The sequence below is a fragment of the Macaca mulatta genome, chromosome X (assembly GCF_049350105.2).
Source record: "Macaca mulatta isolate MMU2019108-1 chromosome X, T2T-MMU8v2.0, whole genome shotgun sequence".
NCBI lineage: Eukaryota > Metazoa > Chordata > Mammalia > Primates > Cercopithecidae > Macaca > Macaca mulatta.
Genome location: NC_133426.1, coordinates 101,160,153 through 101,183,867, shown reverse-complemented (window position 1 = coordinate 101,183,867; position 23,715 = coordinate 101,160,153). Strand labels below are relative to the sequence as shown.

Here is a 23,715-nt window from a genome sequence, read left to right as displayed (position 1 = left end):
ATCAAGAAGCTTATCCACCATGATCAAGTCAGCTTAATCCCTGGGATGCAAGGCTGATTCAACATACAGAAATCAATAAACGTAATTCATCACATAAACAAAACTATTGACAAAAAACCACATGATTCAATAGATGCAGAAAAGGCCTTCAATAAAATTCACAACCCCTTCATGCTAAAAACTTATTAAACGTGGTATTGATGAAACATATCTCAAAATGCTAAGAGCTGTTTATGAGAAACCCACAGCCAACATCATACTGAATGGGCAAAAGCTGGAAGCATTCCCTTTGAAAACCAACACAGGACAAGAATGCTCTCTCTCACCACTCTTATTCAAAAAATATTGGAAGTTCTGGCCAGGGCAATCAGGTAAGAGAAAGAAATAAATGGTATTCATATAGGAAGAGAGAAAGTCAAATTGTTTCTGTTTGCAGATGCCATGATTGTATATTTAGAAAACCTATTTTCTCAGCCCCAAATCCCCTTAAACTGATAAGCAACTTCAGCAAAGTCTCAGGATACAAAATCAATGTGCAAAAATCATAAGCATTCCTATACAACAATAATAGACAAACAGAGAGCCAAATCATGAGTGAACTCCCATTCACGATTGCTACAAAAAGAATAAAATATCTAGGAATCTAACTTATAAGGGATGTGAAGGACCTCTTCAATGAGAACTATATACCAATGCTCAAGGAAATAAGACAGGACACAAACAAATGGAAAAACATTCCATGCTTATGGATAGGAAGAATCAGTATCATGAAAATACTGCCCAAAGTGATTCATAGATTCAATGCTATTCCCATCAAGCTACCATTGACTTTCCCCATAGAATTAGGAAAACCTACTTTAAATTTCATACTGAACCAAAAAATAGCCTGTATAACCAAGACAATCCTAAGTAAAAAGAACAAAGGAACAAAACTGGAAACATCACACTATCTGACTTCAAACTATACTACAAGGCTACAATAACCAAAGCAGCATGGTACTGGTACCAAAACAAATATATAGACCAATGGAACAGAACAGAGACCTCAGAAATAATGCCACACTTCTACAACCATCTGCTCTTTGGCAAACCTGACAAAAACAAGCAATGGGGATAGGATTCCCTATTTAATAAATGGTGTTGGGAAAACCGGCTAGCCATATGCAGAAGACTGAAACTAGACCCCTTCCTTTCACCTTATATAAAAATCAACTCAAGATGGATTAAAGATTTAAATGTAAGACCTAAAACCATAAAAACCCTAAAAGAAAACCGAAGCAATATCATTCAGGACATAGGCATGGGCAAAGACTTTATGATTAAAACACCAAAAGCAATGGTAACAAAAGCCAAAATTGACAAATTGGGTCTAATTACACTAAAGAGCTTCTGCAAAGCAAAAGAAACTACTATCAGAGTGAGCAGGCCACCTACAGAATGGGAGCAAATTTTTGCAATCTATCCATCTGACAAAGGGCTAATATCCAGAATCTACAAGGAACTTAAACAAATTTACAAGAAAAAAACAACCCCATCAAAAAGTGGACAAAGGATATGAACAGACACTTCTCAAAGGGAGACATTTATGCGGCCAACAAACATATGAAAAAAAAGCTCATCATCACTGGTCATTCGAGAAATGCAAATCAAAACCACAATGAGATACCATCTCACACCAGTTAGAATGGTGATCCTTAAAAAGTCAGGAAACAACAGATGATGGAGAGGGTGGAGTAATAGGAACACTTTTACACTGTTGGTAGGAGTATAATTTAGTTTAAGCATTGGGAAGACAGTAAGGCGATTCCTCAAGGATCTGGAAACAGAAATACCATTTGGCCCAATAATCCCATTACTGGGTGTATACCCCAAAGATGATAAATCATTCTACTCTTAAGACAAATGCACATGCATGTTTACTGTAGCACTATTCACAATAGCAATGACTTGGAACCAACCCAAGTGCCCATCAATGATACACTGGATAAAGAAAATGTGGCACATATACACCATGGAATACTATGCAGTCATAAAAATAAAAGATGAGTTTGTGTCCTTTGCAAGGAGATGGATGAAGCTGGAAACCATCATTCTCAGCAAAGTAACACAGGAACAGAAAACCAAACACTGCATGTTCTCACTCATAAGTGGGAGTTGAACAACAAGAACACATGGACACAGGGAGGGAAATATCACACACTGGGGCCTGTCAGGGCGTGGGGAGCTAGGGAAGGGATAGCATTAAGAGAAATACCTAATATAGATGACGGGTTGATGGGTGCAGCCAACCACCATGGCACATGTATACCTATGTAACAAACCTGGACGTTCTGCACATATATCCCAGAACTTAAAGTATATATAAAAAAACATGCAAAAAAGGTAAAATAATATGAAGCAACTTCTTGGAACACAATGAAATAAAACTAGAAATTAATAACAAGAGGAACTTTTAAAACTCTGCAAACACATGGAAAATAAACCCTATGCTCCCAATTGACCAGTATATTAATGAAGAAATTAAGATTGAAATTTAAAATTTTTGGAAACAAATCATAACGGAAGCACAACATACCAAAATCTATGGGATACAGCAAAAACAGTTCTAAGGAGGATGTTTATAGCTGTAAACTTCATCCAAAATAAGAACATTAAAAAAGAGGAACTGTTGGGGTCCGCGTGTTTCCTAAACAAAGGAATGAACACACAAGACAACACAAGACAAGACAAACATGGCGGCCGCCTCGAATCGCGGGCTCTGCTTTATTTTATACAGTTGTTTGTGGAATGTTACCAAGTCACAAGACACATTGTTGTTTTTCTGACCTTTCCCTGACTTCGTTTGCCAGAGCAGGACTTATGGGGAACGCCCTGCTTCGTTTGCAAGAGCAGGACTTATGGGGAACGCCCTGCTTCGTTTGCAAGAGCAGGACTTATTGGGAACTCCCTGCTTCGTTTGCAAGAGCAGGACTTATCGGGAACACCCTGTTTGCAAGCACGTAGACCTCTACATTTCCCCTTTCCTTATTTACAAGTTTGAATTTCTTTTAAAACCATCATTACATGTTGGGCTCGCTGGGATTCGGTGTTTGCCCTTTGGCACCGTCTCCAGCAGACTGTGAAAATGACAAAGGCAAGAACAACAATCAATACATTATTAGAAACAGAGGTCAGCAAAGTTTTTACAGGACTCATAGGGTTCAAAGACGTCAAACTGTGTGCAATACCAGTCATCAAATCTGCACAAGTCAGCAACGGTAACTGATTACAAAATGTTTCAGAAATGTTCTGTGTTAATTCTTGTATTTCTAGGGAAAGATTATTGTGACCAATTAAAAGTCTCTTTATCTCAGTCTAATTATGTACAGCGCTGTTAAAAGGAACAGGAGTAATACAAAATTGGGTAGTGTTCCAATCACATTTCAACAAAACTCGGGTATTCAACACTGTTAGCTGATATCCCAACCAAGAAACCACTTGTTCCAGATTATCTACTCGTTCAGTCAAATGAGCATCTATGTCTCGTTGCTGCTGCCGCAACAAATGTGATTGTTCATGCCATTGTTGCACAAATTCTGCATTTTGTATACTTTGGTGTAGAGCTAATCCAGCAACAGCGGCGGTGGAAGCAATTGCTACAAGTCCTATCACCGCGGTCATGACGATTCCAACCATCCTCCGACTGCGGTGGACAAGATCTTGCATAACCTTGTAAATTTGAGTAACCCCAGCAGATTCACTCCAAGTACGTGTTAAGTTTACAGGTAGCCAGGTTTCTTTTCTGGCTCTTAGTATATATAAATCGGAATGAGACTCATTCCAATTATTATTCCACCAAGTAGTATTTATACAACTTAAGAATGTACAATTGTTTGTACAGTTAACTACCCCTGTATTATTATCCCATTTAAAAATTCCTGTCAACAACAAGTAAGGCTTTCTTACACATGCAATAACATATCTAGAATTATTTCGATGCAAAGATATATGGAAAGGGTTAGCAATATTAGTAAGATTTAAGGACATGTTTCCCACAAAAGTGAACATTGGTTTACCAGCAGCTAGCAACTTCCAAATATGACCTTGTATTTGTGAGGTATTAGCCAAATGTGGCATAGGGGGTGATAGACCACCATCATGCCAAATAATAGTTTCATTGCCATCTGCAGCGATGTTGTGATTACCTATATGCCAACGCAGGTTGACATGGTTGAATTTAGTCTGAAAATCATGTTCACTCCAATCTGTAACAAGGTATTTACGACTCTTCCCTTTTACTTTTAACAACAATCGTGGCCCACTACTTCTACATCTAGTCCACTCTAGTTGGGAAACACCTCCGGACACATCAGGGATAGGGCATAAAGATAATGTACTTGGCAGAGTTTCATCAAGTACTGCAGTATGATTATACTTGAAACTTTGAGCCACAACAATCATAGTAAAGGCAGAGATATGACTATGGTTATAGCGAACAGCCCAAGCCTCATGAGAAAGATGCGGACTACCCCCAAGACATATAGGTAACCCTTCAACCCCAAATTGATATGAACTATTTACTGTGCCAGTGTCTAATTCAGGATCTTGGTTTAAAAAAGGCGATGGCATCCAAGCAGTATCATTAGTAAATACTGGGACTTCTCTGTCTCCCCAGGCCACACCTTGATATAAGGGTGGAAAAGGAATATAAGCCCAGTATGTAAATTTTCCAGCTGTTACCTGACAATTTACTACGGCCAGCATAGCCAGGAATAAAGTCAGTGGGGTTTTGGGCTGCCCAGCTTGTTGAACAACCCCTTCAGCTTCTTAACTGTTTCAGTTGTCCCCATGTTGGGGGCTCCGCACGTCGAGTTCCGAAGGTGAATGTTCTCTGAGCGCTCAGATTTGGCTCCTGGAATTCCTTCAGGAACTCTTTGGATCAGCTTCTCTTCGCCATGGCACTGTTTCAACTGTCGAGATGGAAACCAATCGTCTCCGGCACCTGTACGGACAAGAGCATAGCCTCGGTCCCATTGTAAAACGTTTCCTTTTAAATATTTCCCTTGTAAAGAAGGATAATACACCCACAGATTTCTGTTTTGTGGCTTTTCTAAAGGCTGTTGAAAATGTTTTACCGCTGCAGACTGCTGTAATTGGCGCCAATGGTTGAGAAAATTTAAAGTAAAAAGGGCTTTCAGAATTTGATGTTTTGGGGAATCTCGCCCATTTCCCCCTTTTTGCTTTAAAAGTTGTAATTTTAAGGTAGCATTGGCTCTTTCAATAATTGCTTGACCTTGACTGTTAAATGGAATACCAGTGGAATGATGAGTATGGTATAAAGAGAGGAAGGCAGCCAATTTTCGAGAGCAATAAGCAGGGGCATTATCAGTTTTTAATTCAGCAGGGACTCCCATAACTGCAAAGCAAGTAAGTAAATGAGTAATAACAGAGTCAGCCTTTTTAGAGGGTATGGCGTAGCCCACTGGAAATGTGACCACGTATCAATAGTATGATGAACATATTTTAAACGACCAAAGGAAGGAACATAAGTTACATCCATTTGCCAAATGTGATTTTGTTGAATGCCTCGAGGATTAATACCTGGACTTTAAAAAGGTGCAATAATAGGAGCACAAGATGGGCAGGCTCTGACAATAGCTTGGGCTTGACGGCGTGTTATAGAAAACTATTAGTATGATGTAGTTGGTGCTCATCCTGAGCCCGTTGGACACTGCCAATAAGTAAAGAATCAATCTGACTATTGCCAAAAGATAAAGGTCCTGGCAAAGCTGAATGAGAACGAATATGAGTGAAAAAAGGGGGGCAGTGCGGGAAGTAAGAGTTACAAATAATAAAGAAAATAATTTTTGTAAAGGAGTTTGAGGAAATAATGGTAAAGAAGTCTGAGAAATATATTTAGTTACATATACAGCATATTGGATTACAAGGGGTTTGAGGCCAGTCTTGTAGAACTATAAGAATGGAAAAAAGTTCTCCTTGTTGTACTGATTTAAATGGATAGTGAGAAATTTTTGAATTGTCTGAAGTCCAGTATCCAGCCTTTCCATTGCTTGAAGCATCAGTAAAAAAGGTGGGACCTTTAGCTGGAGTGTAAGAGATAGGATTATATGGCAGTAAAGAATATTGTTGCAGAAAAGCAAACAATTTATTACTAGGATAATGCTGAGAAAAAGAACCAGTATACTCAGTGCAAGCCACTTGCCAACCCTCATGAGTTTCCAGCAGAGATTCAATGTATTGATTAGATAATCGGGTAATAATTTTTACAGGGTCAGCACCAAGCAACTGACGAGCTCGATGTCGTCCTTTAATAATTAATTCAGCTAATTTATCAATATATGGGTGAATTTTCTTAATGGCTTTATTAGCCAAAAACAGCCACTCCGGAATATTATTATCTTGGTGTAAAACGGCCCTTGGTGAATGGGGAGTATGAAAAAGACACAACGAAAGTGGAAGATTGGGTGCAATATAATCAAGGTGAGCTTCACTAATTCTATTTTCTACAAATGACAATTCTTCTTCTGCTACAGGGGATAAAGTCCCCATAGGTTGAATACAAGTATTTACAGCTTTAAGATCAGTTAATAAGTGCCATTTTCCTTTTTTTTTTTTTTTTTGACAAGACAAACACAGGGGAATTTCATGCAGAAGTACTTGGTTCAATATGCCCCTCGGCCAATTGTTCCTTAACTAAATTCTTTAAAGCCTTAAGTCTTTCTTTAGATAATGGCCACTGTTCCACCCGAACAGGAGTTGTAGTTTTCCACTTCAATTGTAAAGTTTGAGGCTTGTGGACAGTGGCTAAGAGTTTAAAGGATTGTAGCCCATTTTGAACATCATATTTTTGGCAGCTGAAGAAATATGAGGAATGCTTAAAAAGGCACCAAATTGTTGTAAAAGATCACGGCCCTAAAGGTTAATATTAATGGGAACAATATAAAAGAACACTTTTCCTTGTTGTCCTTCAGGTCCTACACAGCTCAGGGGCTCGACATTTTGGTAGACTATAGAAGCAGTACCTAGGCCGGATAGAGTAACCGATACTTGTTTCTTTTTCCAATGATCAGGCCATTGAGCCAAACATTATTATATACATCCGCTCCTGTGTCGACTAACCCCTCAAAAAGTATTCCATTAATTTGCAATGAACATAAAGATTTTTGATCAGAAACTAAAGTTTCTCAGAAAACAGTTTTCCCAGTACTACCGAAACCTCCTTGATGAGACACATCTCTAGATAAGAAAGGAAAAAAAGGCAATAAAAGCAATTATGCAATACATTTCCCTGCCTCTAGGTGCATAAGTTGTGAGACTTGTACCATAATAAGGATTTTATCAGTAAAATCAGGATCAATAATACCTGGGACCACCATTAACCCCCGCATAGCATTGCTGCTTTAACCTAGTAAAAGTCCTACATGTCCCTTTGGCAAAGGACCACACACTCCGGTAGCCAGCTTATATATTCCTCTATTAGGAGATAAAGTATAAGGTTGGACAATAGCTAGGTCAGCAGCGGCGCTCTGCTTAGTGGCAGCATAAAGCTGAGAAACTAGGGTAGGGTAAGATGTCTTTAAGGAGGACTCGAGGTCATTCCTTGATGTTGTAAGCCACTGCTGACTGGGTACTGGGGTAGGCCTGCATTGTAGTTGTTGGGGTCCCAAGCCTGCGGGCCCCGGCTCCCGTTTCCCGAGAGGGGTGACAGTACATTCCCACTTTTATCAGTTTTTGAACGGCATTCATTGGTCCAATGTCGACCCTTGCCACATCGTTTACACATATCAGATGGTAACCTTTTTTCTTTTAGAGCAGAAGAGCCTAATTTTTTCTGGCATTCCTTTTTAAAATGACCGGGTTTCCCACATTGATAGCATATACCTTGTTTAGAATTGCCTTTTAAAGCCTTAGAAAGTGCCCCAGCAAATAATTGAGCATTGTAAATAGCTCCTCCAACACCTGCACAAGCCCGAATGTATTCAGCTAAATCAGCTCCACTAGCTTTTAGAGAACGCAGCAATTTTTGGCACTCAGGATTAGCACTCTCAAAAGCCAGAGTATCCAAAAGAATTTTAGCAGCAAGGCCTGAACCTACAGTCTTTAATACAGCATCTTGAAGACGGGCTACAAAATTTGGATACGGCTCAGTGGCTCCTTGTAGGATCTTTACAAAAGATAAAGAAGTTTTACCCACTATTCCAACCTTAGTCCACGCTTTTATAAACAAGGCTTTAATCTGAGTGAGAGCAATATCATCTAGGCCTGCCTGAGCATTAAGAGTGGCGTATTGTCCGGAACCCGTAAGCTGCTCTTCAGTAGCCCTGGGGGATTTCGCGTAGCATTTTTTTTAGTTTGTACTTTTGCTTCCTCCCACCACCAACTTTTTAATTGAAGCCATTGCGAACGATCAAGGACAGCCTGTCCCAACATTTCTCAGTCAATAGGGATCATCATATGTTCTGAAGAGAAGGAATCGAGAAGGCCAAGGACAAACGGTGATTGAGGTCCATAATTAGAAATTGTAGCTTTCATTTCTTTCAAAAATTTAAATTGTAGGGCTGTAAAAGTCACATTCTGGCCACCGTTTGGGAACTGAGCATTGGGGCCAAAAGCAGCCCGTGTTATTGGGAATAAATCTAATTCCTCGAAATCATCCTTTTCCTTCGATTCCTTCTTTTCTCCTACAGGAGGAAGAGGCACAGAGAAAACCTGACCTGACATAGGCAAAGAGGTTGGAGGTGGAGGCAAAGGGAAATCCTTTTAGCAGAAGGGAAGGTAACAGGGAAGGCTCATGGCGGAGAGATAGGAGAAACAGGAGCAGCGGTATCTTGCAATTTTAACAACTATTGTAACATCTCTAAAATGTGCTGCAAATCAGAATTTTCTTCAGATGAAGGAGGCATTAGCTCTTTTTCCAATTCCTTGTCCTCAACAACCGGGGCATAAACATGTTCCTCTCTAAGATTATTTTTCTCTAAAGCTTCAGATGCCTCACCTCCTGTGGCAGTATCGCCATGCTCTGAGTCAGTTTCAAGTAACTCTAATGCCTGAATAATGGAACTACACACAAAGTCCACAAAGTCAGAGGCATCATTTGCCCTCGCTGATGAGCTCGACGCAGTACTTTAACCACTTGTAACCATTCCTTTCGATTTAACTGCACTTTGGTTTGATATTGAAACCAATAACAATGTTGTTCAACATGGGCAAACAATCACTTCAAAGTCTTATGCTCCTTAACTAACTTTTACTCCTATAGACATCAACAGTCCCTGCAGTAACCACAAATATTCAGAGGCCAGAGAGGTGGAATTCCCCATAATTTTCCCATGGGTCCCCCTTTCTTTATTTACCTGCCCGGGGTGTTCCCCCTCCGGTTCCTTGCTCTCGTGGAGCCACGGACCCTGCTCGCTGTGCCAGATGTTGGGGTCCGCGTGTTTCCTAAACAAAGGAATGAACACACAAGACAACACAAGACAAGACAAACATGGCGGCCGCCTCGAATCGCGGGCTCTGCTTTATTTTATACAGTCGTTTGTGGAATGTTACCAAGTCACAAGACACATTGTTGTTTTTCTGACCTTTCCCTGACTTCGTTTGAGAGAGCAGGACTTATGGGGAACGCCCTGCTTCGTTTGCAAGAGCAGGACTTATGGGGAACGCCCTGCTTCATTTGCAAGAGCAGGACTTATTGGGAACGCCCTGCTTCGTTTGCAAGAGCAGGACTTATCGGGAACACCCTGTTTGCAAGCACGTAGTCCTCTACAGGGAACAACTAAAAATAAACAATCTAATGATGCATATTAAAGAAAATCAAAACCAAACAGAACCAAAAATTAGAAGAAAACAAATCATAAAGATAATAGCAAAATAAATAAAATGTAAATGGAAAAAAAAATAAAAAGACCAATGAACCAAAACGTTTGCTTTCTGGAAGTTAAACAAAATTCACAAACCTTTAGCAGACTAAGAAAATAAGAGAGAAGATCCAAAGAAATGAAATTAGAAATAAAAAAGAGACATTACAACTGACACTGAAACAATTCAAAGGATCATTAGTCGCTACTATGAGCAACTATATGCCGATAAATTGGAAAATCTAGAATACATGAACAAATTCCATGACACATATGATCTGCCAAGAACTGAACCAGGAAAAAATCCAAAACCTGAACAGATCAATAACAAGTAATGATATTGAAGCCATAATAAAACGTCTCCTAGTAAATAAAAGTTCGGGATCTGATGACTTCACTGCTAAATTCTAATAAACATTTGAAGAAGAATTAATAGCAATCCTACTCAAAATATTCAAATAAATAGAAGAGGAGGGAATACTTCAATGCTCACTCTTAGAGGCCGGTATTACCCTGATACTAAAACCAAACAAAGAGGCATCAAAACAAAGAAACAAATGAAATACCTGCAGGGCAATATCTCTGATGAATATTAATGCAAAAATACTCAAAAATACAAACTGAATTTAGCAATACATTAGAAAGATCATTATTCATGATAAAATAGAATTTACCCATGGGATACAAGTTTGGTTCAACACACTCAAGTTGATGTGATGAATCATATCAACAGTATGAAATGCCATATGATCATTTAACCTAATGCTGAAAAAGCATTTGATAAAATTTAACATCCCTTCATGATAAAAAAAAAACCCTTTAAAAACTAGGTATAGAAGGAACATAACTCAACATAATAAAAGCCATATATGGCAGACCCACAGCTAGTATTACGCTGAATGAAGAAAACTGAAAGCCTTTCCTCCATGATCTAGAACACTACAAGGATATCCACTGTCACCATTGTTATTCAACATACTGGAAGTCCTAGCTAGAGCAATCAGAAAGGAGAAAGATATAAAGGGCTTCCAAATTGGGAAGGAAGCCCTCAAATTATCCTTCCTTGTAGAGGATACAATTTTGTATTTGGAAAAACCTCAAGAGTCCACAAGAAAACTATTAGAACTGATGAACAAATTCAGTAAAACTGTAGGATACAAAATAATGTACAAAAATCAGTAGCATTTTTATATACCAAAGGTGACAGTGTGGAAAAAATAAAACAATAATCCCATCATTTACAATAGCCACACATAAAATCAAATACCTTGGAATTAACTTGCCAAAGGGAAACATTTCTATAATGAAATCTATAAAACACTCATGAAAGAAATTAAAGAGAACACCAAAAAAATAAATAAAATACTCCATGTTTATGAATTAGAAAAATTAATATTGTTAAAATATGCATACTACCAAAAGCAGTTTAGAGGTTTAATGAAATCCCTATCAAAATACCCATGACATTCTTACAGTAATAGAAAATAAATTCTAAAATTTATATAGAACCATGAAAGACCCAGAATAGACAAAGCTATTCTGAGCAAAAAGAACAAAACTGAGGGAATGGTTACCAGAGGTTGGGAAGGGTAGTGAGGGCATTGGGGTGGGAGGTAGGGATGGTTAATGGATTAAAAAAAAAATAAGAAAGAATAAATAAGATCTACTACGTGATAGCACTATAGGTTGACTACAGTCAATAATAATGTACATTTTAAAATAACTTAAAATAAGAGTGTAATTGGATTGTTTGTAACTCAAAGAATAAATGCTTGAGGTGATTGATATCCTATTCACCATGATGTGCTTATTTCACATTGCATGCCTGTATCAAAACATCTCATCTACCTTATAAATTTTTACACCTACTGTATACCCACAAAATTTTTAAAAAATAAAAAGAGAAAACAAGAGGAATCCCATTACCTGACTTCAAATTATACTACAGAGATATAGCAACCAAAACAGCATGGTACTGGCATAGAAACAGACATATGGACCAATTGAATGGAAATCCACACACCTACAGTGAACTCATTTCCAACAAATATGCCAAGAACATACACTGGGGAAAACACATTATCTTTAATAAATGATGCTGGGAAACTGGATATCCATATGCAAAAGAATAAAACTAGACCCCTATCTCTCATCATATACAAAAATCAAATCAAATAAAAATTGATTAAAGACTTAAATCTAAGACCTCACAGCATGAAACTACCACAAGAAACATTGGGGAAAATCTCTAAGACATTGGTTTGGGCAAAAATTTTTTGAGCAATACTCCAAAAGCACAGGCAACCAAAGCAAAAGCAGACAACTGTGATCACATCAAGTTAGAAAGCTTTTGGACAGCAAAGAATACAATCAACAAAGTGAAGAGACAACCCACAGAATTGAAGAAAATATTGGGAAGCTACCCATCTGACAAGGCATTAATAACAAGAATATATAAGAACCTCAAACAACTCTATAGGGAAAAAAAATCTAACAATCTGATAAAAAACGGGCAACAGATTCGAATAGACATTTCTCAAAAGAAGACACACAAATGGTAAATAGGCATACAAAAAGGTGCTCAACATCACTGATTATCAGAATAGTGCATATCAAAAGTACAACGAGCTATCATCTCACCTGAGTTAAAATGGCTTACATTTAAAAGACAGGCAATAACAAATGCTGATGAAGATGTGGAGAAAAGGGAACCATTGTACCCTGTTGGTGGGAATGTAAATTAGTACAATCACTGTGGAGAAGAGTTTTGAAGTTCTACAAAAAAACTAAAAATAGCACTACCATATGATCCAGCAATACCACTGCTGAGTATATACCCAAAATAAAGAAAATCAGTGTATCAAAGAGATATCTGCACTCCCATGTTTGTTGCAGCACTGTTTATAATAGCTAGGATATGGACGCAACCTAAGTGTTCATCAACAGATTAATGTATAAAGAAAATGTGGTACATACACACAATGGATTGCTATTCAGCCATAAAAATAAATGAGGTCCAGTCATTTGCAATGACATGAATGGAACTTGAGATTATTATGATAGGTGAAATAAGCCAGACATAGAAAGACAAACATCACATGTACTCACTTATTTGTGGGATCTAAAAATCAAAACAATGAAATCATGGGCCTAGAGAGTAGAAGGATGGTTACCAGAGGCTGGGAAGGGTAGTGGGGGCTGGTGGTGGGGCTTGGGAGTGGCTAATGGGTAAAAAAAAAAATAAAAAGAATGAATAAAACCTACTATTTGATAGCACACCAGGGTGACTATCGTCAATAAGAACATATCTATACATTTTAAAATACTTTAAGTAATGTAATTCAATTGTTTGCAAGTCAATAGATAAATCCTGAAGAGGATGGACACCCCATGCTTCATGATGTGCTTATTTCACATTACATCCCTGTATCAAAGCATCTCATGTATCTCATAAACACATACACCTACTATGTACCCACAAAAATTAAAAATTAAAAACAAAAAATAAACAAGTATTAGGACTCTTAGCAAGTTAACTATGTACAAGATTAGTATACAAAAATACTGTGCCTGTCTTAAAACCATAATAAACTCATAAAATATAAACAAAAATTCTGTCTAAGAATGTCTTAATAAAAAATGTATAGAATTTAATACAAAATAGTGGTGACTTCTTATTCCCAGCTAATATTTTTTTGAATTATAATCCATAATACAACTTTTTATAAAATAGTGCAATTTTGCTAATGTCTACAATTAGTAGGTATACCAATTTTAGAATAATGTATATCTTATTTTGCAACTGTGATCATTTTCTGTGTGAAGTAAGTTACCTTGTCTTTACTATGGGCATACATGCTATGCAGAAAGTTACAGTATGCATGAATACATGCTGTTCTGAGCATCTTATCCATCTTGCATTTTCCATGAGAGTCCTTAGGTAACTAAATTCTTTCACACAATGACAGTTATATGAAACTTGGAAACATGCTGGATAATAACACTAAAACTTTGAACTCATTTGAAACATAAAATATTTTATTAGAAATATACATTGGAGTTAAACAATACACATAAAATATACTTACTATATGCTGTTGATTGAATCGTGTCTCCACAAAATTTGTTTATTGAACTCCGAACTTCCAGTACCACAAAATGTGACCATATTTGGAAATGGGGTCATTGCAGATGTAATTAGTTAAGATTAGGTCAGTAGGAAGGACCGTAGTCCGATATGACTGTTACTCTTAGAAAAAAAGAAAATTTGGACACAGAGACAGACATAAACACACATAAATGTAAGATTATGTGAAGGACCAAAGGAAAAAGATGGTCATCTATGAACAAAGAGGCCTGGAACAGATCTTTTCTTTATAGCCTTCAGAAGGCACTAATTAGGCCTACACCTTGATTACAGACTTACGGCTTCCAGAACTGTGAGCCAATAAATTTCTGTTGTTTAAGCTATGTGGTTTGTAGTATTTTGTTACATAGGCCCTGACAAATAAATATACTGTACATGGCATGTAATTAAAACCATATGTGCTTTATAGACCACATAGTTTGAAATTATTCTCTTCATGGGCAACTGCTAATGTGGTAAATCTTCAATGATGTTAGGATTGCAGGAGAGCACATTGTTGAAAGGTTAACAAGGGCACAGGAGATGAGTCAAGACTAGTAGTGAGAGCCATAGTATTCTAACTCACAGATTACAATGATAAAGGTTCTGTGAGGTTCATATCCCTAAGTGGAACGCAGAATGATACCTAGAGGAACTGACACACTTGGTCTTAGCTAATGATACCTTATTTATTTGAGTATTGCTTATAGATTAAACCCTTAAAACTCTTTTCTCACAGAATTTTGAAAGTGGGGAAAGGTCAAGTTTACTACATTGAGAAACTTTTCCTGTATTGTTTATATGGCCTGGCTTTATTCATCTTCCGTTTGTTTTCCAGAAGACCACAGAACTTATTTTGACATAATGATTAGACAGAAAAGTTTAATTTCTCGGGTGGCTTATTTTTCTTTATTTTATTGGGTTATCTCAAGTTTTTTTTTTTTTTTTACTCCAGATCCCTTTAGCAGGTTCCAAATCTTACTGGATAAATTTAAAACTCTTTAAAAGAGTACACCTTACTCTATATGGTTTGGTCCTTCTCAACTTCTTTAGTCACATCTGATCTCATGATCCCATTCATTATCTGCATTCCAGCCATTCTGGCCTTCCTTCAGTGACTTTAACTCACTAATCTCCCTCTCATAAAGAACCTCTCTGTCTCCCTTCCTACTTTAACTCTTGTTTATATTACACTCCTGAACTCAAGTATAAATTTCTCCAGGAAATATTTCCATATCTTTCTAGAGAGGTCACTTTGATCAAATAAGTTTGATATCCTAACTCTATATTACTCTTATTTTTATACATTGTGTTAAAATTTATAATTATCATCTGTTGGTGATTTTGATTATTTTAATAATGTCTACTTCATTAACCAGATTATAAAATTGAAGATCACAGAATAATCTGCTTTTATTCACCATCATAACTTAAGTGCATACAACATAGTTGTTGTCATAGTAGCAGTTCAAAAGGATTTTTTAAAAAAATAAACATATTTATAGACATGTAAACTTTTTGGAGTGTGACTCTTTTGCAATTATATTTTATAAAAATAACATTTATAAAGTCTACTAATTCTACCAATATCAGATGGAAATGTTTTTGGATTAGTAAAATCAAGTATCGAAGAATCATAAAATTTTCAAGCTGAAATTAACTCTAGATTCGGTTTAGTACAATGATTTTCTAACTTGATAGATTTGCCTCAGGGATTACTGAGCGGAATTGAGAGGAAAAGGCCGATAAAGCAGAATTTTGGGATCCCAACATTGGAAGTCGTTCCCCATCCAAATTCTACTTTTATCTATTTTATAAGTTGGAATTTCCCTTAATTTTTTTAATAAAAAAAATTTAGTAATTAAAGATTTTTGAAATGCTGCTCTATTTTAACTGTCATTATTTTAATGACAAGAAAACTGAGTTTCAGTGAGGCTAAATTACATGAATAAGGGCACACATCTAATTAGTGTCAGAGCCAGGACTAGAATATAAATAATCTGACCCCTAGCAATTTCAGGATCGCTACTTTACCCAGAAATAAAGTAGTACTTACTTCTTAAGTTGATCTAATTGTGGTTCTATAGTTAATAAAATGAGTTAAGAGGCACGTGAATATGCAAAATGAAGCAATCATGACTCCTCGTGTTTTCAACCAATGAAATCTATAGACTCTTATGTATGGCTGTGAGTTTTGAGATGCATGTTAGTAAAGCAAAAGGAATATAAACTCCTGTCTCCAATAAATCCTAATGTGTTTGAGTCCCAATTCTACCATTTACTAGCTTTATCATTTAGGCACAATGCTTAACCTGTCTCAGGTTCGTTTTACTCATCTGGAAAATGGGGACAATTATTTCATCTTCAAAATCAAACTGTTTTGAGAAATAAATTAAATATATAAAATTGCCTAGCACAGTGTTTGGTACGGAATTGTCAGTAAGTTTAAGTTCACTTTTTACTACTCCTTTCCTGTCTCCTTTCCATTTTTGTTTACACGAATTTATAGATCTGTGACTTACAAACATATCTATACATATTAAACCTAAACATGTGTTTTGTCTACATACAAGGAATTAGGATCTATCAATAAATAATGATATATAGGGAATTCCAGGAAATTATTTTTGTTAACATTTCACACTCACGTCTTAGACTAATTACTATCTTCTTATTCTAACACCTAAAATTATCTTAAGTCAACAAATTAATGTTCTTCATAATGCAAATATGAATAGAATTCTACTTAGTGCATTTGATGGACTTCCTTTCTTTTCTAATCTTATGCACTATTCACGTTTATTTTTGTGTTGTGATTTTGTGTGATGATAGATATGCTAAAATGAAGGAAAAGGCAATTTTTAAAAATAAACATATATTTCATTTTATTCTGAATTCTTGTTCCGCTGTGTCTATTAGTTTAGGCTGTACTCCAAAAGTAATCCTAATAGATATGTATGTATGCGTATGTGTAAATATATACATATATATGTTAGAACAATGTTTTTTATGGAGTTTCTTTTTTCTCCACTCATACTCACCTACCAGCAGGTATTAGCATGTATCAGTTTAGTAACTAACATAATAAGGCAACTATCCAGCTTCCTGACTTAAAAAGAAAGTTTGCAATTCTTACCCTCTAGTGTCATCTATTGGTTTCATGTTAAAATTACAACTGTTGTCTTGTACGAATTTTCTCACCTGCCTACTAATTTTTACACTACTATGATAATAATGTTTAAGCATATTATTTTAAATTAGAGTTGTTTAACTTACTTATTGATTAATATTTAATAGGCTTCCCAGGTCTCTAGCTTATGGATAATATCATTCAGACACAAATTGTTCCATTGAGGGAGAAATTGTATTAAAACGTTTCAGTAACTGAAAACTACCAAACATTACACAATATTCTCATTGCACTCCCTGTTATAAAATAGTAAAATCCAATCCAAAATAAGCAATGTATCTTGAAGTATTAGATAAAAATATAAAGGATATTTATTTTCAATGTCTGAATTAGTCACATTTTGCATTTTAAAATATCTGTTTTATATAGTCCTAAATTCAACTCAAAAGAAACTACTTTACGTAATAGTGAAGCCAAAATTCATAATAAAAAAATCTCCAATTTCTTTTTTTTTTTTTTTTTTTTTTTTGAGACGGAGTCTCACGCTGTTGCCCAGGCTGGAGTGCAGTGGCGCGATCTCGGCTCACTGCAAGCTCCGCCTCCCGGGTTCCCGCCATTCTCCTGCCTCAGCCTCCTGAGTAGCTGGGACTACAGGCGCCCGCCACCGCGCCCGGCTAATTTTTTGTATTTTTAGTAGAGACGGGGTTTCACTGTGGTCTCGATCTCCTGACCTTGTGATCCGCCCGCCTCGGCCTCCCAAAGTGCTGGGATTACAGGCTTGAGCCACCGCGCCCGGCCAAAATCTCCAATTTCATATGTTGAAATTGTTGGTAACAAATACTTCAGAATATCAATAGTTTGCCAGTACTGGAACAACTCATCAGACTAACACAATCTGTTAAAGAAATGCTTTTGAAGAGATTGAGTATGCATTGGTAAATCTGTTTATCATGCTATTTCCATATTCCTTTTCATAGGATTTCAGAGAAAAGCTAAAGTATATAGAAATTAAAAATGAAAAATTGTTGTTGTAGATGATGTATTTCAGAGAAACAGATCTCTATGTTTGTTATATGGCTTGAAAATGACTCTTATTAGTTATCCTGGAAGGAAATTTTATTTTATTCAGCTTTTACAATATACTGCTGCATATTTTTTTCTTTTTCTTTTTTTTTTTTTTTTTTGAGACGGAGTCTCACGCTGTTGCCCAGGCTGGAGTGCAGTGGCGCGATCTCGGCTCACTGCAAGCTCCGCCTCCCGGGTTCCCGCCATTCTCCTGCCTCAGCCTCCTGAGTAGCTGGGACTACAGGCGCCCGCCACCGCGCCCGGCTACTTTTTTGTATTTTTAGTAGAGATGGGGTTTCACTGTGGTCTCGATCTCCTGACCTTGTGATCCGCCCGCCTCGGCCTCCCAAAGTGCTGGGATTACAGGCTTGAGCCACCGCGCCCGGCCCTACTGCTGCATATTTTTACATTCAGTATTCAGCAGTTCTAGGTCTGTGATTTGAAGCCTTAAAGCTTTTAAAAATATATCATTGATGCAACAGTTGAATTAATTAAATGATAAGCTCTGGATAAAGGTATATCTAGACACCCAAAACTTGTTTTATTATTTTCTTCTACTAATATATAATTTTACAAGCAGCCTATATGAAACTGAAAAATATAATGTAGCTTTTCCATTGCAGAAATAACTCTCAGTCTTTTATTCTTATTGAATTCTTTTAAAAAATAATTTCGGAGTCAATCATTGCTTACTCCATGTATTTTATTGGGCCAAGAGATAACAATTTTGTTATTAGGTCTAAGAAGCTGATTGTATCACCATTGGTCACTCAACTAATTAATACAAAGGCAATATTCTATTAACACTAGGTGGGTTTTTTGTTTGTTTGTCTGTTTGTTTGTTTTTGTAGGGGAGCAATCACTGGACTGTGGATGAGTTCACTTTGGGACCAGTTCCTGTATCTACTCATATCTAACTACAGGGATAATTCAAATTTACTCTCTCTAATTTTCTCTCTCTGCTTCTATTGGCTGGTGTCTTACCTACTGTTCATATAGTATTTTGCACTAGAATAGTATGTACAATATATAATAATTAATTAATTATGGATTTTGCAGTGTAATTCTAACACTATTTGGAATTAGGTCAAATTTCACAGTTTAAAGACCCAGTCTTTGACAAACTCCTCTCACTTCAGGCACCACTCACTAGTTCTGGGTTTCCCAGGTCACCTGAACTTTTGATAAACTGGCAACAAATTTAGAGGTTTCTGCTCTTCTCCCAGGTTCTATAATTTTCTGGAACAAATAGAAATCTGGCAAGTGATACACTTACTATTACAGTTTTATTATAAAGAAATCAAATTAAATGTTGAACACAGTGGCTCATTCTTGTACTTCCTGTGGTTTAGGAGGCTGAAGTTGTAGGATAGTTTGAGGCCAGAAGTTACAGACTAGACTGTGCTACATATTGAAACCTTGCCTTGACAAAAAAAAAAAAAAAAAAAAGTAAAAAGTAAAAGAAATTGGCAGGTGTAGTGGTGTGTGTCTGCAGTCCTAGCTGCTAAGGAGGTTGAGGCAACAGGATTACTTGAGTCCAGGGGATTCAAGGTTGCAGTGTTCTACTATCACCCATTGCACTCCAGCCTGTGTGACAAAGTGAAACCTGTCTCAAAAAAAAAAAAAAAAAAAAAAAAAAAGAAAAGAAAGAAAGAAAAGGATACACATTAGGATTAATCAAATTAAGAAACATATACAAGGTCCGGAAGGATCCAAAATGAAAGGTTTCTGTAATCTCAGAATTTACTACCTTCTTGGCACATCGATTTGTGTCACCCATCAGGAAGCTCACCAAATGGCAGGAGTCCAGAGTTTTTAAAGGGTCTTATTACTTCAGCATGATTGGTTGAATTGTTGGCCATGTGATTGAACTCAATCTCCACTCCCCTCTTTTTTCTGGAGGTTGGGAGGTCAGACCAATATCACATGGCTCAGAAATCCAGTCTTCAAATCATATGTTTGGTCTTTTCAGCATGGCCAGCACCCATCTTGCAACGACCTACGGGTCCATCATGAGTCATCTCATTAACATAAATTCAGGTGTGGTCTGAGTGACCTACCGGGAATAACAAAGATATTTCTATCACTTAGGAAATCCAAAAGTATTAAAGGTTCTGTTTTAGGAACCAGGAACATAAAACAGACAAATTATTTACTGTAAAAGAGCTGGCACTGTGAGATCTGGTATATCCATTTAGGATTTTACCCAATATCTTCAACTTTAAGACAAAAGACCTAGTCATAAATGTTACCCAAATTTTCAGTTCAAAGTGTATTTGTTCCATGAAATATTTTTTAATCAATACTACTCAAAACTAATCTTTTTCTCCTCCATTCGATCAGAGTTCTTCATTTGTAGTTACTGACCTACACATAAAAACAGCTACAATTGAATTACTTAAATGAATACATATTTTTCTCCCCCAAATGTCTGATAAATTTAGGGTAATTTTACTCATATTAGTTCTGAATGCACAAAATTAAAAGTAAGATTACAATAGAAAAAAATGATAAAAAATGATGAAAAAAATGATTCAAACAATTGACAAATTTTTAAAACTACTTGTTTCACTGAAATTCAATTATCTTTGTTTTATCATGTTTGTGATAGTTAATATTGAGTGTGAACTTGCTTGGATTGAAGGATGCAAAGTATTGATCCTAGGTGTGTCTGTGAGGGTGTTGCCGAAGGAGATTCACATTTGAATCAGTGGGCTGGGAAAGGCAGACCCACCCTTAATCTGGGTGGGCACCATCTAATCAGCTGCCAGTGTGGCTAGAATACAAAGCAAGCAGAAAAATCTGAAAAGACAAGACTGGCCTAGCCTCAAAGCCTACATCTTTCTCCCATGCTAGATGCTTCCTGGCCTCGAACATCCAACTCCAAGTTCTTCAGTTTGGGGACTTGGACTGGCTCTCTTTGCTTCTCAGCCTGCAGGCAGCCTATTGTGGGACCTTACGATTGTGTGAGTTAATAGTTAATAAACTCATATATATATATAATATATATATCTAGATATATATATAATAAATAAACTCATTCTATATAATATATGATATATATATTATATATATATAATAAACATATATGTGTATGTGTGTGTGTGTGTGTGTATCCTATTAGTTCTGTCCCTCTAGCGAACTCTGACTAATATGGATTTTGGTACCAGGAGTGGGACTAGAGGAAGAGAATATTAAGGATAGAGTTGTTTCATTTTGGGGTTTCTGGAGTTGGCTGTTTAATATTCTTAGACTAAAAAATGCTAAGGTCTCTACTTCTAATAGTACGGAGAACACTGAGAGACCTTGGTGTGAACTGTTTAGAAAGCTAGGCAAAATTAATGCATTTGGAACTCCTGATTCACCGCTCGTGAGTTGCAAGGAGTTTAGTGACTCTATACATAATACCTTTGACTACATGCGAAGAACCAAGGAACATAATGAAGTTGGTTGGTTGCTCCTAAGTTCAGTGGACAAAGTGATGAAAGAAAATGATGAACTCAGGGATTCTAACTCCCGGCATCAGAAGCAGATACTGAGCATCAAATCCGCTCAGACTGCCCTGAGTGAGAGTCTTATCTTTTGTAGAGAAAGAACTGAAATTGTGGAAAAACAGACACAAGCTCTGATCATGCAATTGGCTGACCCCAAATGAAACATGCATGTACAGCCTCGTCAGGTGTCTACTGTTAAAGTGACAGCATTGATGGGAAAATTATAGGACCCTGCAACTTGGTATGGGGATATGTGGGGGGGGATCTTGATGAAGCTGGAGACACTGATCTTGTAAACTCTGATGAACATTTTGGACAGAAGAAGCAGCTTCCCCATCCCAAGTAGTAGCAACATTCCCTCCCTGAGCCATGCTGCCATCAGCCTTTCCACCTTTGTCTGAGGAGACTAACCCTCTCCTCCCGGAGGCAACAGTGATGCCCTCCCCTGAGGCAATTGCCAGGCAAGATAATATTGATTCTCCGCTGGAGCCACCCACAATACCCTTGTTTACTTCTAAACCTATAACTTGACTAAAGTCCCAGCAGCCCCCTAGAGGTAAAGTTCAGAGTGTGACCCGAGGAGATGTGCAACACTCAAAAAGAACTGCTTGAGTTTTCTAACTTATATAAATAGAAATCTGGAGAACAGGCATGGGAATGGATATTAAGAGTGTGGGATAATGGTGGAGGAAACATAGAGTTGGATCAGGCTGAATTTATTGATTTCGCCCACTAAGTAGGGACTCTGCATTTACTGTTGCAGCTCAGTAAGTTAAAAAAGGGTCTAATAGTTTATTTGCTTGCTTAGTTGAAATATGGATTAAAAGATGGCCCACTGTCAGCAAGCTGAAAATGCCTGATCTCTCTTGGGTTAATGTAGAGGAAGGGATCCAAAGGCTTAGGGAGACTGGGATTGTGGAGTGGAGTAGTCCCTTTAGACCTACTCATACAAGCTGGGAGGGTCCAGAAAATATATCTTTGACCATTGCTTTGCAAAATAGATTGTGAGGACAGCACTTGCATTTTTGAAGAGCCCTGTATTTGTTCTTTTCTGTATGTCAGATCTAACAGTGGGAACCACAGTCACTCCACCAAAAAATTTAAATACAATGGGAATAATTGGATCCCAAGGTGGGAGGGGACAAGTGGTGGCACTCAACTGTCAATGGCAAGGTGGGTGTAGCTACTGTAATAGACAGCAGAGGCAAAACAGTAATCAGAATAGTCTGACTTGTGTAGAGCTCTGGCATTGGCTAATTAATCACAGTGACCCTAAAAGTGAAATTGATAGGAAGCTTACTGCATTCCTACTGAATTTATATAAGCAGAAAACTTCTGGGTCAAATGGACAAAAGACTTATTTGGATTATAGAAACAGGCGATCATGGCCTCTCAATCAATTTCCAGACTTGAGCCAGTTTACAGACCCAGAACCCCTTGAATGAAGGGAAGGCTAGGTCCCTTTGAGGAAGAACCCTTCTATGCTACTGACAATTTATGCTGTTAATCTTTCTCCCCGTTTTCCCCAAGGAGACCTCTGGTCTTTTCCCAGGGTAACTGTGCATTGCAGGAAGGGAAATGATCAGACATTTCAGAGACTATTGGACACTGGCTCTGAGCTGACATTGATCCCAGGGGACCCAAAACGTCATTGTGGTCCTCCAGTTAAAGGTCAGGCTTATGGAGGTCAGATAATTAATGGGATTTTAGTTCAGGCCTGACTTAGAGTGGGTCCAGTGGGTCCCCAGGCTCATCCTGTGGTCATTTTCTTAGTGCCAGAATGCATAATTGGCATAGACATACTTAGCAGCTGGTAGAACCCCTACATTGGCTCCCTGACTTTTAGGGTGAAAGCTGTTATGGTGGGAAAGGCCAAATAGAAGCCATTAGAGCTGCCTATACCTAGAAAAAATAGTAAATCAAAAACAATACTACATTCCTGGAGTGATGGCAGAGACGAGTGCCACCATCAAGGGTTTGAAAGATGCAGGGGTGGTGATTCCCACGACGTCCCCATTCAACTCTCCCATTTGGCCGATATAG

The 23,715-nt window shown here is 37.3% G+C and overlaps 1 long non-coding RNA gene across 1 annotated transcript; it reads right to left on the bottom strand.

Annotated features, from left to right (window-relative positions):
• Positions 1-2,733: 2,733 nt before the first annotated feature.
• Positions 2,734-9,515, bottom strand: LOC144338658 (uncharacterized). The gene is made up of 2 exons (XR_013412914.1): positions 9,354-9,515; positions 2,734-4,981 (listed from the first exon to the last, which is right to left on the bottom strand). It is a non-coding gene; the product is annotated as an uncharacterized LOC144338658 (long non-coding RNA).
• Positions 9,516-23,715: the final 14,200 nt, after the last annotated feature.